The sequence below is a fragment of the Vombatus ursinus genome, unplaced genomic scaffold (genome assembly GCF_900497805.2).
Source record: "Vombatus ursinus unplaced genomic scaffold, bare-nosed wombat genome assembly UNPS02014832.1, whole genome shotgun sequence".
Classification (NCBI taxonomy): domain Eukaryota; kingdom Metazoa; phylum Chordata; class Mammalia; order Diprotodontia; family Vombatidae; genus Vombatus; species Vombatus ursinus.
Window position 1 is genome coordinate 39,402,591 of NW_020954610.1, and position 15,968 is coordinate 39,418,558.

Sequence of the window (15,968 nt, forward strand, 5' to 3'; positions counted from 1 at the left end):
TTTGCTGCATGATTAATTTCCCACCCCCATATATATGGGTATACTTCATAGCTCTGTCCTGAGCCCTCTTCTATGTTCCTCTGTCCCCTCATCTCTATGCAGACTTCCAGATCTATATATCTATCCCTCCCTATTCTGTTAGGGGCACTGGGCCTGGAGTCAGGAAGACCTGAGTTCAAATCCAGCCTCAATACTTACTAGCTGTGTCACCCTGAGCAAATTACTTAACCCTGTTTGCATCAATTTCCTCACCTATAAAATGAGCTGGAGAAGGAAATGGTGAACCACTCTAGTATCTTTGCCAACCCCAAGTGCAGTCATGAAGAGTTGGACACAACTGAACAACAACAAAGTGATGCTTATTGGACAGTTCCCTCTGAATATCACATAGGTATCTTAAATTCAACATGTCCAAAACAGAACTCAGTTTCTTTTCACCCAAATCTACCCACTCTCCAAATTCCCTGTTTCTGTAGAGGATACCTTCTAGTCACTCAAATTCACAACCTTAGATCATCCTCAACTCTTTACTCTTCCTCATGCTTCATATGCAATCAGGTTCCAAGTATTGTCAATTCTATCTCCAAAGCAGTTTTCATATACATTCCCTTCTCTCCATTCGTACAGCCACCATCTCAGTTTAGGTCCCCATCATCACTCACTTGGAGCACTACAATAACTTCCTGATTGGTCTCCCTATCTTGTGTCTCTTCCTTTCCTTTCCATTTTCCATTCAGCTGCCAAAGTAATATTCCCAAAACACAGGTCTGACCACATCACTCCCCAGCTCAAAGAGCTATAATGGCTCACTATTGCCTCTAGGACAAAATATGAACTTCTGTGTTTTACATTAAGAGCCCTTCACCATCTGGCTCTAGCCCACTTTTGCAGCTTCATTATACATCACTCCATTTTGTGCTCTTCAGCCCAACCAAACTGGCATACTCACCATTCTTCATTCATGACACCTCCCTTTTTTCTTCCCTTGCACAGGCTGCTTCCCTATACTTGGGGTGCATTCCTTCCTTACCTCTTAAAATCCTTCTTTTAAAGCTCATCTCAGTGCTATCTCCTACATGAGGCTTTTCCTGAGCCTATTCCCTACCCCCCAGGTGCTATTGCCTCCCACTCCTTCTGAAATAACCTTATATTTTCTTTATATTCTGTATTATAATGTATTATAATTGCAATATGTTTTGCATTTGCTTGTGTGTGTGTGTATGTTGTTTTCCCCAATCAACATAGAGCTCCTTGAGAGCATACACTGATTCATTTTTGTATCCCCTACACTCAACTCAGTGCTAAATGCATAGTAGGCTCTTATTAAATCCTTGTTGATGACTTCCTTGATTGGTTGAGTAATGTCTACACCAGTGGTATCAAACTCAAAGAAAAATGGTGACCATTAAACCTTACATAAAGATCCCTGTGGCCTATATATTGACTTAAAAAACTTCATATTAACATTTTTTATGTTCTATTATATTTATAGTTACTTTGTTAAATATTTTTCAAATTATATTTTAATCTTGTTGAGAGACTATGTGTGACTGTGTGATTGACACCTCTGATCTACATGCTGAGATAAAGCAGGCCCATCAATGTTGCTGCTCCTTAGCATTTCTGGGAAAGGTTTGGTCATAGCTGTAACTAGGAATTTTTTTGTGCTTAGGGCAAATGTCACAAGCTACATATAAATCACACCTTCATTTGAGGAGGGTAGGATGCATAGGACATGGACATGGACCCTGCAACATTGTTGTGATGAGGCAACTGCTAGAGAAGCCACCATACAGGAACTGGGAGTGAGCCTGGTGCAGCAGGTGAGATGCTCAACACAGCCTCCTGTGTTAATTAATTATTCTGGATAACTATTTCAACCAATCAATGAATTAACAAGCATTCATTAAGTGCCCTTTCTGGTTCAGGAAATGCACTAGGTGGTGAGGATACAAAAACAAAGTGAAATAGTTCCTGCCTTCAAGGGGCTTACCTTCTACTGGGGAAGATGACACATATGTAAAGAAATATTTGCAAAATAAATACAAGATAAATTATGGTGGATTGAGGGGAATCAAGGAAAACTTCCTTTGGAAAGTGACCCTTGAGCAGGGTTTTGACAGAAACAAGAAATTTTAAGAGGCAGAGGTGATGTGGAAATCCATTCTAGATATGGTGACACAGCCAGCGATGTTGTTTCTAAGTTGTTGAAGGACTGCAAGTGTTATCAATGCCCACTAAATTTGGGACCCTGGGGACAAAGCCTCAGTTTCCCCACCCCACTCCCAGTTACAGCTGAAGTTTGATGAGAGAAAAGTTGAAGTTGTGGGATAATGTGAGGTTTGGGTAATATCTAAAGTTTTAGTCATCCTTGTTCTCAGGCCATTGAAGTCAATCAATTAACATTTATTAAGCACCCACTATGTGCCATTGAAATTTGATCTATGTTGTGTCTAACATTCATAAAGTGAAAACATTCGGTATTTCATTGAGACTGTGGGATATCATTTTCTGAGGGTAGTAGATGTCTTTCTGGTGATGATCTAAATATACAGTGCTTAAAGACCAGCAGATAAATGTCTGTGAGAGGCTATTCAGCCCTAATATTCTATGAAAAAAAGTTGGTAAGATTTGACTCCTAGTATCATTTATTTAGGTCAGGAAGGACCTTCTTCAGAGGTCATCTAGTCCAACTGCTTCATTTTACAAATGAGGAGACTGAGGCCCAAAGAAATTAAATGACTTGCTCAAGATGACATGTGTAATCAGTAGGAGAGGAAGAATTCAAATCTAGGTCCTTTTGGCTCTAAACCTATTGCTCAATCCATTGTACCACACTGATTCCTGAGCAATCCCAGAAAGACACCATCCTTTCCATGCCCCCAACCCCATCCCTTCTTCCTTGACTTTCAAATGTACCCTAGTCTTGGTAGTATTCATATATGTATGTTCTTCTGCCTTTTTTGTTTTTTGCCCATGAGCTAATTGAGTCCCTTATATTTGGTTCATTCACTCTTGTCTCCCATTTTGTTATATCTCTGTGTGTCCTGGGTTTTGTGCCCTCTGCTGACCTGGAAATTTTACATTCAGTAGCATTTTTAGGCCATTTGTATAACTAATGAAAAGCAGTGATCCCTAAACTGATCTGTGCAGTTTCCTACAGGTAGCCTCTTTTAGGCTTGGAATGTCTCAATTTATCACTGTGAATTTCTACCCTTGAGAACAATTTAGTTGAATGTGTGCTAATTTCCCTTCTCCTCTATAACTGGATGAGTCAGACATTAGTCTCTTTTGTTAACGGTTTCTTCATGCTCCCTAAGTAATGCCTTGGGCTCCAACCTTGCTCCTCAGGTACTTGTTCACTAAAGCTGATTGGAACCAATAGGGCTTTTGGTTTGTACCATGTTGAGAGAGACAGAAATGTCAACGATAGTTCTTTTTTACACCATAGGCTGAGTTGCATCTGCTGACATTGGTGGGTCTTATTGCCCCTGCCTCTGAATGAACTGAATACCGTGGTGCAGCAGAGAGTTCAAGGCTGGGAATCAGGAGAGACGGGGATTTGAATCTGCCTGCCTCTGATGCTTACAGACTGCCTGATCCAGGGTAAGTCATAAAAATTTCTGTATAAATGTCAACTCTGCTAATTTCCTGCTCTGCTGCCTCACCCTATATTGAGGTGATTCTGGGTTCTCAAAGAGCTAATTTAGCCAAGTTCAAAGAGTCTCATCTCCAGATTTTGGCCACAGCCATTCCAGAAACCAGAACAGCAACTCTGGCAGGCAGATAGCACCATGGAGAGAGTGCTGGACTGAAAGTCAGGAAGACCCGAGTTCCTATCTGGCCTCACAAAATACTACCACCTATTTTTGTTGTTATTTCAGTCGTGTCTGACTCTTCATGACCCCATTTGGGGTTCTCTTGGCAGAGATACTGGAGTGGTTTGCCATTTCCTTCTCCAGCTCATTTTACAGGTGAGGACAGGGCAAATCATTTAACCTCTGCCTACTTTAGTTTCCTTATCTGTAAAATAGTTATGGCAATAGCACCTACCTCTCTGGTTGTTGTGAAGATCAAATGAACTAATATATGTAAAGCATTTTGTAAGCCTTAAAGCTATATATAAATGTGAGCTATTATTATTATTATTATTATATAATATTCTAAAAATAGAATACTAAGGGACAGTTGAGGTAGCACTCTCATGAGGGAAACCACAGCTCTTTGAAGTGAAATATCCAGTCAAATAGAAACTCCTTCAGGATAGGAACTGTTTCATTTTTTTTGTTGTCTTTATGTCCCCAGCACTTAGCATTGTGCCTAGCATACAGTGGTACTTAATAAATATTTTCTGACATGAATTGTTGAATAAGCAATAGATGATGCAGTGGATAAAGCACCGAGCCTGGAGTCAGGAAGACTTATCTTCCTAAGTTCAAGTCTGGCCTCAGACACTTACTAGCTGTGTGACCCTGAGCAAGTCACTTAACCCTGTTTGCCTTGGTGTCCTCATCTATAAATGAGCTAGAGAAGGAAATGCCAAACTGCTCCAGTATCTGTCAAGAAAACCTCAAATGAGGTCACAAAGAGTTGGACATAACTGAAGCGATTTAACAACAACAGTTTTTCAGAAAGAATTTTAAGGTTCTTCTCCACAATTAATAACCATAGCCCTGGATTTGGAGTTAGAATCTGGTTCTGCCTTTCTCTGTGTGAGACCTTAGGACCAAAAATCTTAGCGTTAAAGCTGGATGGGACTTCAGGGAGCATTATAGTCCAACCCTCTTCCTTTTATAAATGAGGAAACTGAAACCTAGAGAAATTAAGTGATTTGTCCAAAATCCTGCAGGTAATGAATGTAATAATGTGGATAAATCACTCCAGCTCTTTGGGCCTCATGTGTCTCATATGTAAAAAGAGAATGCTAATCTAGATGATATTTAGGGACCCTTCCAACCCTTAAGTCTATGAGTCTATGAACTACTCCCTCCATGTACACACTTGCCTTGGGCATCAGAACCCTTAATGAAGGGGAAGAAAGAAGCCATTTAAAGTGAACTCAATGCTATCTTAATTTGTATATCTATGATTATTAAGGCATTTTAGTATATTTTTGTCCAATTATTAACAATGTGTTTTTCCTCTTTCAAAATGTGTCTGTTCAGATCTTTTAATGTCACACTGTAGAGTGTATATTTTATTAAATGCCTACTATGTGCCGGGCACTGTGCTAAGCACTGAGGATACAAAGAAAGGCAAAAAACATAGTTTCTGTTCTCAAAAAGCTTACAGTCTAATTGTCGAAGCAGCATGTAAATAGCTCAGGAAAAGGCGATGGCAGAGGATGAGATGGATAGATAGTGTCATGGAAACAATGAACATAAACTTAGACTTGAAGACATAGTAAAGGATAGAAGGGCATGGCGTGCTATGGTCCGTGGGTCCTGAAGAGTACAAAAATATGCAAAATGCAGGATAAACAGAGGGAGGGGTTAGTTTCAGAGAGAAAGCCTTCAGATTATGGAGGAGTAGGATAAGTTTCTGGGAGAAGGTAGGACTTTTGCTGATATTTGAAGGGAGACAGAGATGAAGAGGAAGAGAGTTCCAGGAATAGGGGAGAACCAGTGAAAATCCTCATAGAAGGGAGAGGGAGTGCTGTGCTCAAGGAACAGCAAGAAGGTTGGTCACTGGATCACAGAATACTTGAAGGGAAGTAAGGTATAAGAAGACTGGAAAGGTAGGAAGAAGCTAGATTATGAAGGGTTTTAAAAGACAAACAGGGGATTTTATATTCGATTCTAGAGGTGATAGGAAACTACTGGAATTTATGGAATAAGGAGTGGTATAGTCAGACCTGCATTTTAGGAAGATCAATTTGTCAGCTGAATGGAGGTTGGATTGGAATAGGGAGAGACTTGAGACAAGGGAAACCAACCAGCATGCTACTGAATAGTCCAGGCTTGAAGAGATAAGAGCCTATGTATGGGTGGTAGCAGTGTCAGATGGAGAAAGAGAGAATATATGAGAGATGCTATGAAAGTAGAAGTGCCAGAACTTGAGAAATGACTGGATATGTCTCACCAAGGTTATAAGCCAGGGTGATTAGAAGAATAGTGGTACCCTCAATATAATAGAGAAGTTAGGAAAAGGGGAAGGTTTGGAAGGAAATATGAGTTCAGTTCTGGACATGCTGAATTTAAGATGTCTATGAACATCTAGTTCAAGATGTCTAATAAGCAGTTAGAAATGTGAAACTGGAGGTAAGGGCAGGACTAGTATATCTCAGAATCATCTACACAGAGATGATAATTGAAATTCTGATAGATCTATCTAAATTCCTTATAAAATCAAGGTGTCGGAACTTTATCTAATGTACTTCAAATATTTCTCTAAATTTCTTTCTTTTTTTTTTTGTTTGCTTTAGAGATACTGTTTTTCCATCATGTTTTTTCTCTATTTTAAAAATCACATCCATTTTGTCCACATTAATGTTTTCCATTTGATTGATTAAAAAAATCCTCCTTTCCACAATTACAACAAATGAATAATTCCTTTTTGTTATAATGTTTTCTCCTTCTTCGCCTTCTTCCTCTTCCTCTTTTTCTTCTTCTTCTTCTTCTTCTCCTCCTCCTCCTTCTCTATTTCAATTACAAATTTAAGATTGAATTGTTAGAATTTATTGCCATATCACTACACATATATCCAGTTTTCCCTAACAGGTTTTATTGAATTATATTCCATTCTCATATCTTTCAACTCTCTGTTTCAAGTTATAGTGTCATAGGTCTAGAGTAGGAAAGGACCTTGGGGGTCATCTAGGCCATCCCTCTCGTTTTACAGATGAGAACACTTAGGCCCAAAGGTTACACAGATAATAAATAGCAGACTGAGGATTTGAACTCAAGTTCCAGTGTCTCTGTCACTACCTGCTGTTTCAAACAGTAATCTATTACATGTATGTGAAGTATAATATTGAGTTCTGAATGCTATGTTTTGGGAAGGACATTGATAATTCAGAGAGTCTCTAGAGAAAGGCAGCCTGGTGATAATATGATAGATTTCTGGGCAAAGGATATGCAGGCGTTTAGCCTGGAGGAATAAAATCTTGGGGGAAAATAGATGACTTAAAGTATTTTAAGGGCTGTCATATGAGAAGGGGTTTATTTTATATTGCTTGGCTCCAGATGACAGAATTAGAATCAAGAAGTGAAAGTTACAAAGAAGCAAATTATGATTTGACTGTAGGAAAAAAAATTGCCTGACAATTTGACCTATTCAAAAGTGAAATGAGCTGCCTTGGGAGGTAATGAGTTCCCCTTCGCTAGAGTTCTTCAAGGTAAGGATGGTGAGATGATTACTTGTTAGGTATGGATTAGGTTGAACTAGATGGTTTCTGAGGTTCCCTAAAATTCTGAGATTCTGTGAGAATAACTGTTGATATCTTAGCTGTTTCTGCTTTTTCATTCTGGTTATATCTTGATTTCTTTCTATCTGGAGGTTTTTGAGTAGAGACTAAATTCACTAAGTTCCTCTTTCTTATTAATGTAGATATTTTGTGCTCTAATTTTTATTCTAAATATTTTTTAACAGCATATCATAGATTTTGATATGTATCTGAATTGCCTTTATCATTTGTATAATCTCTCTTGTTTTTCATTTCTTCTCTCATCCAAGAATTATTTAATAAATCCTTTTTTAGTTCAAGGTAGATATTCAATAGCTACATCTAGCTTTAATGAAAAATGATCCATAAATGTATTATACAAAAGTCCAGCTTTTCTAATTGCTTGGTATGTGATCAGTATTTTGTATATTCTTAATGTATTTTTTGAAAAGTATATTTTTTACTTCTTCCATTGAATTTTCTTCATGTATCTAATAAATCTAGTTGATTTCCCATCCTATTTAGTTGTAAAATTTTATGTTTATTTAACTTTCATCTTTTTCTTGGAATTTTTATATTGTTTCTGACTTTTTGTAATGTGTCATCTAATTCCTCTTTTAAGACTATGACCTTTAGCTGTATACATTTGATTGCAAAATTATTTGTCTATATGCAGTGAAAAGTCATATGCTCTCATTTTGACTCAAAACTTTTAACATAATATGGCACTGACTGTATACCTTTGAATGCTTTCTAGCTTGAACTTAATTTTGTCAGTACAATCAAAGCTACTTCTGTCTTTCACAAGTTGGCTGTAACATGATAAATTTTTGCCTAACCTTCAATTAAAAACCCATCAAAATCTTTCCAGATTAAATGTATTTTCTATAAACAACATATATTGATTTTTGCTTTTTAATTCATTCTATAGGCCTTATTTTTATTATATTTGACATTATAATTATTAAATTTATCTTTTCTTATGCTTTTTTGTTGAAATATTATTTGATTTGGTGGAAGGAAATGCAATCTTTCTTATTTTCACTGTTAGTGTTGTTAACTAAAACAAAGCACAGCTACGCAAGACAAAATGTCTTACAACTAGTAATGGAGCTTCCTTATCTCTGGAGGCCCCCTTTAAGAAAGAGGGATTTTTCTTTGGTTTTACTTATAACTTCCTCCTCTGAATTCTTCTCTTTCCCCCTTTGTTTATCTGAAGCAACTTCTAAAATACTTGGTAATTTTACCAATACAGTGAGATAACATGTACAGTGCTTTGCAAGTCTTAAAGTACTATATAAATGCTATTATTATTACACTGAAGGTTCTTGCATTTAGATAGTAACAGGTTTAACTTGGTTTCAAAAAAAAAGTTAATTTCATTCAATTCTTATCATTTTAACTTAAACACCTGACTGATTTTTAAAGCCTTCTAGTTATGCCTTTTAGTGAATTCCTTAAAATCCCTACAATTTGCAAATGTACAATTCTTGCCTTCAAATCTGGATAGATTACTCTGAGTTTGTGACTATAATTTTGTGTATCATATTCTAATTTCCCTGCTGTCATGTCTGTCTTAATTCTTGCACTTTTCCAGGATTCTGTTCTTTGACATTGTAGCATTGAAGTTTAACACTAATCTGTCTAGGACAGTTAAAAGAAGGGATAGAGGAGCCGTAAGTGCTGCTTTAATTTTGTCTTAAAGAATGTATTACAGTATTTACATGGAAAAGTCTATTTTAATTTCAATTCAGTAGCATGGACATCTTCATGAAGATAAGATCTCTTAAGATTAAAATTTCTTAGGGCTCATCTGTTTACAAGTTTCTACTTACAAATGATAACTCACAATGTTACAATGGATGATTATTGCTTTGGTTAAAAAAAAAATAGTAAGAGCTGAGGAAGTATGAAGATTCTGATGTCCCATAAGAGTGCCAACTCTTTGCTGAGAAAAATATTCAGAAAATTTAAGATATCTATAGATAGAAACATAACTAAATGGAAATTAATTCTTTTTCAGGATATTCTAAGTTTCCCAATATGTAGTAATAGGTGGTTTAATCATAGAATCAATAGTATTGATAACATTTGCTTGAATATTTTCCTAAGAGAATCAAAGAGTGAAAAGAATAAGATACACATCTAAATTGCACTATTCTAATTGGGTTTTTAAACTTAATAGACTATTTGCAAATTTGGGAAAGACACTTACCTATGCCACAGAAGGCTATGTAATGGAAGCCAAATGCATAAGCATCAGTTACACAACAAACAAAGCAAATATATATGTCTCTGAGTGTATGCAGAGGTGTTTTTTTTTTCCACCTGTAGTAAGTCTCCTATTGGTTGCTTTTATTGATATGAAAGAGTGTGGCATAGGGAGAAGATCATTAAAATTCAGGTCAGAGAGTTGGCTGACTCTGCTATTTACTATTGGTGTGATTTTGTGCTAGTCAATTTACCTACCTTCACAATACCTGGCACATAAGAAGTGCTTGATAAATGCTTGTTAACTATTCACTGACTGACCTACCTGAACCTTACTTTCCTCATCTGTAAAGTACAGGGGTTCAACTAAATGATCTCTAAGGTCCCTTCTGACTCTAAATCCTATATTTTCAGGCTTTCAATCATATTTTCCATATTGGTCACATTTTATTTAGCCGTGATGCCTACTTAGAACACTTGCATGAATTAAAATCATTCTTCATGCTTTACCAACTCTTGCTGGGGGTTTTTCTATCAAAAATATAATCATCTATTGATGAAACCATGAATTATCATTGTGAGTAGAGACATAAACAGACAAGTCCTTAAGAAATCTTAATCTTAAGCAGTCTTGTTTTCATGCAGATGTCCCTGATACTAAATCAAAATAAACAAAAAATAATATTTATGTATAGACTTTTCCTAATACATAGAGTTAGGGACTAGATCAGTGATTTCATTGGTATAAGGACCTTCCAAATGAGGAAATTCCCTCTACAAATGCAGGTTGGCACCTTCTCTGCTATTTCTAGTCTTAGAGAGTAATTTTGTGCACAGAAATTTGCTCAGTCAGACAGCCATTATGTATTAGAGGCAGGACTAAAACCCAGGTCTTTCTGGCTTTGAAGTCAGTTTTCTACAAACTACACCATGCTCTCTTATTGTAACATATGATTTAAAGTTTTCTTTTCAGTAGCATCCATTATACTTTCTTTCCAAGATTATTTTAGTGAGAGACAGTAGAAAAGTTTGCCATCAAAATTATTTTATCTTCAAGAATAAAAAGAAGTGCTAAAATTCTTTGATTCCACATTGCTAAATCACTGGTAGAAGCTTTATGAAAACTGCATATTAGAAATATCTTTGTGGCATTATATTTAAGCATCTGACAAGTGGCTGATGGAAGTAGACTTAGGTCTGATGATTATATCTTCAGTGACAGAGCTAATATCATGTTTTTCATCATCATATATACAGTATGATTTTTATATTAAGCCACCAGGAATCACTATTGGCCATTTGCCTGATCCTCTTCAATAATAAGGACCAGGCACTAGCAATCTCATGCTCATTTTGATAATTATATACTCTACCCAATAGTGGAGAATGGTCCCTTGAGGGCTGACTTCTTCTTTCCCTTAGCTCTACCCCTTTTGTGGCTGGCAGTTCTTGGCACCTTAATCTAGAGGTGTGCCCATGAGGATTTATCTAGGTAGTCTCTTGGCTTAGCCCCCACCCACTGGGAAAACACTTCCTCTTCCCTTTATGCTATTTTTCCATTCAATCACAATAGCATTACACAATGGAACTGATCCTGCACATTGGGTTTAACAAAATAATCCTATTGGTTTTTATTTGTCCCAAAAGAAATAAAATAAAATATATTAAAACTACCACACAGGCTAGGTATCTGCAGCTCTTCCCAAATGCAGGTAACCCTTCACTAGTTAATTTCAGTGCCTTAAAAACAGGAGTTCCAGGATCACAATTTCAATTAGTCAGTCAATAACATACTTAACTATGTACTGGGGATGGAAATAAGTGATGAGAATATAAAGAAAGGCCAAAAAAAATTTGGTTCTGCCCTCAAGGAGATCACATTATAATGCCGGGGGCGGGGGGGGGGGAGACCGGGGATGACAATCTGCAAACAACAATACACACATGTGATATATACAGAGTATCTGGAAGGTCATCTCAGAGAATGAGGGACGAGGCGGGTGTGGGTGAGTAGAGACCAAGAAATTCCTCCTGCAAAAGGTAGTATTTGAGCTGAATCTTGAAGGAATCTAGAGAAGTGTGTAGAGATGAAAAGGGAGAGCATTCCAGGCAGTGAAAAAGCATGAGAGGTGAGATGGAGTGTATAATGTGTAAAGAATGTGTAAGAAGGCAGATATTACTGGATTGTAAGTTAAGTAGGTATGGGGGTAAAGTACAAGAAAATTGGAAAGGTAGGAAGGGCCCAGATTTCAAAGGTCCAACAGAACATTTTACATTTGATCTTGGAGGTGATGGGAAGTCACTGGAGTTTATTGGGCAAAGTGGCAGGGTCAGACTTGCACATTGTAGACCCTCAATAAATTCCATAAACAGGGGCAGCTAGGTGGTGGAGTGGATAGAGCACTGGCCCTGGATTCAGGAGGACCTGAGTTCAAATTCGGCCTCAGACACATAACACTTATTAGCTGTGTGACCCTGGGCAAATCGCTTAACCTCATTGCCAAAAAAGAAAAATAAATAAATAAATTCCATAAATGCATCAAAATCCACTGCCTTGATCAGTGGAGTCACTGGTGATCTGTAAACCCCTTGAGGGCAGGGACTCTCTTTCTTATCCTTAAATCCCAAGCTTCTACCCATGTGCCTTGAACTTTGTTGTTGTTGCTGAGTCATTTCAATCATGCCCAACTCTTTGGGCCCTTATTTGGGGTTTTCTTGGCAAAGATACTAGAGTGGTTTGCCATTTCCTCCTCCAGCTCATCTTACAAATGAGGAAAATGAGGCAAACAGGGTTAAGTGACTTGCTCAGGGTCACATAGCAAGTAAGCGTCTGAGGCCGGACTTGTACTCAGGTCCTCCTGACTCCAGGGCTGGTGCTCTATCTATCAACTGTACCACATTTAATAAATGCTTATTGGGCTGCATTGAGTCAAACTGTTAAGAACCCAGCCTTTCAAAGAAAGGTGGGGGTGGTTTTGTTTATGAAGGAGTGGGAGGTAGAATGAAGTACCCTTGAGAGCCCTTTATCTTTCCAGGTCTGTTGAGTTTTACCAAAATGATACTATTCAAATAATTCTCCTATTTACCTTTGATTAAAGACTATTCCATTTTTGGACAGTGACTTCATGGCTCCTGATTGAATTGGTTCTTATATGTAAGCGCTTCACCTTTTTAAGTAAATTTTTTGTTGATTAACATTATTTGCCGTTGTCATTTTAAGCAATTATAGTAGCTTTGAAATTCAGGAAGGAGTTTCTATGTGGAATTCAGCAGTTACACTGATTTCTGGACGCCCACAATTTTCTTTGAATGCACTGTTATTTATGGAGAAAAAAATTGTTAGGTTTTGCAAATTCATCTCTTCCCTTTAGATCTGTAAAGCTCTCACATAGACAATAATAATCACTTGCATTTGTGTAGCCCTTATTACAGTTTACAAGACATACTTTCTCACAACAAACCAGTGAAGTAACTTGGGCAAGCAGTAGTTTCTGTCTTGCAGATGATGCAACTGAGGTCAAAGGTCAAGCAATGTGTCTAAGGTCACCCAGCTAGTAAATGTTAGAGTCAGCATTTGAACCCAAGTTTTCTGATTCTAAATCCAATACTCTTCCTATGATACCATACTCAAAGTCGAGTGTGTTCATTTTTCCGTGATCTTCAAATTTTTATTTTTAGAAGGGGCAAGATATCTTGATTTTATACATATAGAACACATCAATAAGGAAAAAGATAATTACAGTTCTTTCCTTTGGATCAGTGGTGCCAATCCTCCTGGGGGACTTAATCAATTCCATTTTGGAATGCCTGCCCTTGAGCCAAACAGTTGTTTAATCAAATCAACACCATCATTGCTTCCAGAAAGGGCCTGTTAATTGATTTGTCCTTTGGCTTCATTCATCTTCCCTTTGACTTCTTTGAGCAAAACTCTTTTCCCTGGATGTCATTCCCCACTATGTGTTGTCTTCTCCTGCTAGAGGAGTAACTTCTTAAGGACAGAGACTATCTCACTTTTTAATATTTGTGACCCTAGTGCTTGGCATAATGAGTTCTTAATCAGTGCTTTCATTTATTCCTTCCAACACACTGAATCAGATAAGGAAAAAAGAAACAATGATTCACCACCTTGAGTTATGAACACTTTTTCAGAGTCCTATATGAACAAAAGGCTAATTGCCTGCCAACTTCCCCTATTACCTGCCATCACTAACCCCCAAGATTCAACCATTCAACTAATAAAGACAGGGTGACATAGTGAAAAAGGCATTGAATTTTGAATCAGAGGACCTTGGCTTGAATGCTAATTCTGCAGCCTGTGTTACTTTGGACAAGGGACTTCATCATACTTGTCCCCATTTTCCTCATCTATAAAATTCAGGGGTTGGACTGAAGGTCTTCTGAGGTTATTTTCAGCTCTATATCTATGAGTTCAAGAATCATTTAGCAACCAAATTGTTCTGGTTTGGCATCACCACCTGGTGGATGATTTAGAGGACCCATTCACCTATACAGTCTCCTTTGGGGTAGCCTCTTTCAGGCTTGAAATGTTTCCACTATTAGTTTCTGCTCTTGAAAACATTTTAGATGAATGCGGGGCTAATTTCTTTTTTTCTCTATAGCTTTGTATGGCAGATAACCTCTCTCAAAAATGTTTCCTCATAACAATTTATGTTAAGACCTAATTTAGCCAACATCTTTCTGTAAACTTAGGCACATATCATATGTTCTACCTTAGTGGCAGTTAAATGGGGGGGGGGGGTGCCTGATTCTGAAGAGGGGAATTTTATGGTCAGCCAATCATCAAGAATATATTAAGTGTCTGCTATGACATTCAATTGAATAAACATTTATCAAACATCCTATGTGTTAGGCACTGTGCTAGGCATTGAGCATATAGAGACAAAAACAGAACGGTCCCTACAATTCTCCCTTCCACATCATGAGGGTTTGGGGGGGTGATGCTCTGGCAGTATAGAAAATCTGCATAAAAATTTTTGGCCCTCCCTTCATACCAAAGAAGTCTGAATTTTTCTTTTTCTTTTATGAGGTGTTTTTGAGTTAAATATTTGGTCATAGGCTTTGTATTGTCTGCTGGTCTTTGCATCTCATCTGTGGCTTCTGCAAAGCTCCCCCAAAATTCCCATTTAATTTCTTATGCCAACCACATTCAATGTTATATTGAAACTACCGCGATGGAGAAAGTTGCGATGTAGAAGGAATAACTGTACATTCTACTAAAGCTAACAGCAGGGGCAAATATGAGGGGATACAAAATATATACATTATAAATGCAAAGTAATTGGGGCAGAAGGAGATCAAGAAAATCTTCATATAGGAAGTGGTACCTGAACTGAGCTTTGAAGGAGTATAGGGATTCTGAGAGGGAGAAAGGAAAAGTGAGTGCACTCGGGGTAGGGATACAGACTGAGCAGAGACATGGAGACATGGAACATCTTATTTAAGGGACAGTGGGTAGGCCAGTTTGGGTAGATCAAAGATTATGTGAAAGGGAGTAATTTGCTGTAAGTCTAGAAAGGTAGGCTGGAGCCAGATGGTGACGGGCTTCAAATGCCAAACAGAAGAGTTTTTGTATTTTATCCTAGAGATAATAGGGAAGCTTCTTGAGCAGAATAGTCACATGGTCAGACCTGTGCTTTAGAAATATAACTTTGTCAGCTGTGTGGAGGATGGATAGGAGAAGAAAATAGCCAGGGTGCTGGAGCAAGTGGCTTTGATGTGGTTAGAGGCTGGCAGTGGGAAAGTCATAATGGTAGGAGAAGCAGGAGTTATGTCTTTTAGGAGAGAGCCTTGGATTGCCAGGTTTCAGAAGTAGTCTGACAGGTGAAAGTGAGAGCAGATGAGAGCAAAGGGCTTCCAGCTTTCTGTGGGGCTCATTCCCTGCCTCTGCTCTCACTTTTACTCATTAAACCACTCTTGAAATTGAGCAGGATAGGAAGTAGAATGATACAGTGAAAAGAGTGATTGCTGGATTCCATGTCAGAGAGACATCGGTTCACTTTTTGGCTCTGATATTCATTGGCTTCCTGTGTGACTTTTGGACAAATTCCTTCACTTCTCTGTAAGTCATCTGCAAAATAAAGAGATTAAGGACCAGATGTCACTGAAGACTCTTCTAGCTTTAAATCTATTTTATGAAGGCACACATCCTCAGCTTTCATACTGTGTCCCCTTCAAAACCATAGACAGATAGATAGATAAGCAAGCAAACCCAAAACAAAGCATTTTCTCCCTTAGACCATTCTTGAGTATATTCTTACTGAAACTTGTTGTTCAGTCATTTCAGTCATGTCCAACTCTTCATGACCCTATTTGAGGTTTTCTTGGCAAAGACACCAGCTCATTTTTCAGATGA

At 37.7% G+C, this 15,968-nt stretch overlaps 1 protein-coding gene across 2 annotated transcripts in view; it reads left to right on the forward strand.

The window, feature by feature from the left end:
* The window catches only part of APBA1 (amyloid beta precursor protein binding family A member 1), a 260,787-nt gene that overhangs the window by 104,935 nt on the left and 139,884 nt on the right, over positions 1-15,968 (forward strand). The window contains exon 3 of one of the 2 annotated variants that reach the window (XM_027839462.1): positions 3,452-3,606. The gene's annotated coding sequence lies outside the window, so the exon portion shown is untranslated. Of the gene's footprint in view, positions 1-3,451; positions 3,607-7,280; positions 7,337-15,968 lie in introns of those variants that run through there. The other variant, XM_027839464.1, reaches the window with a different exon arrangement.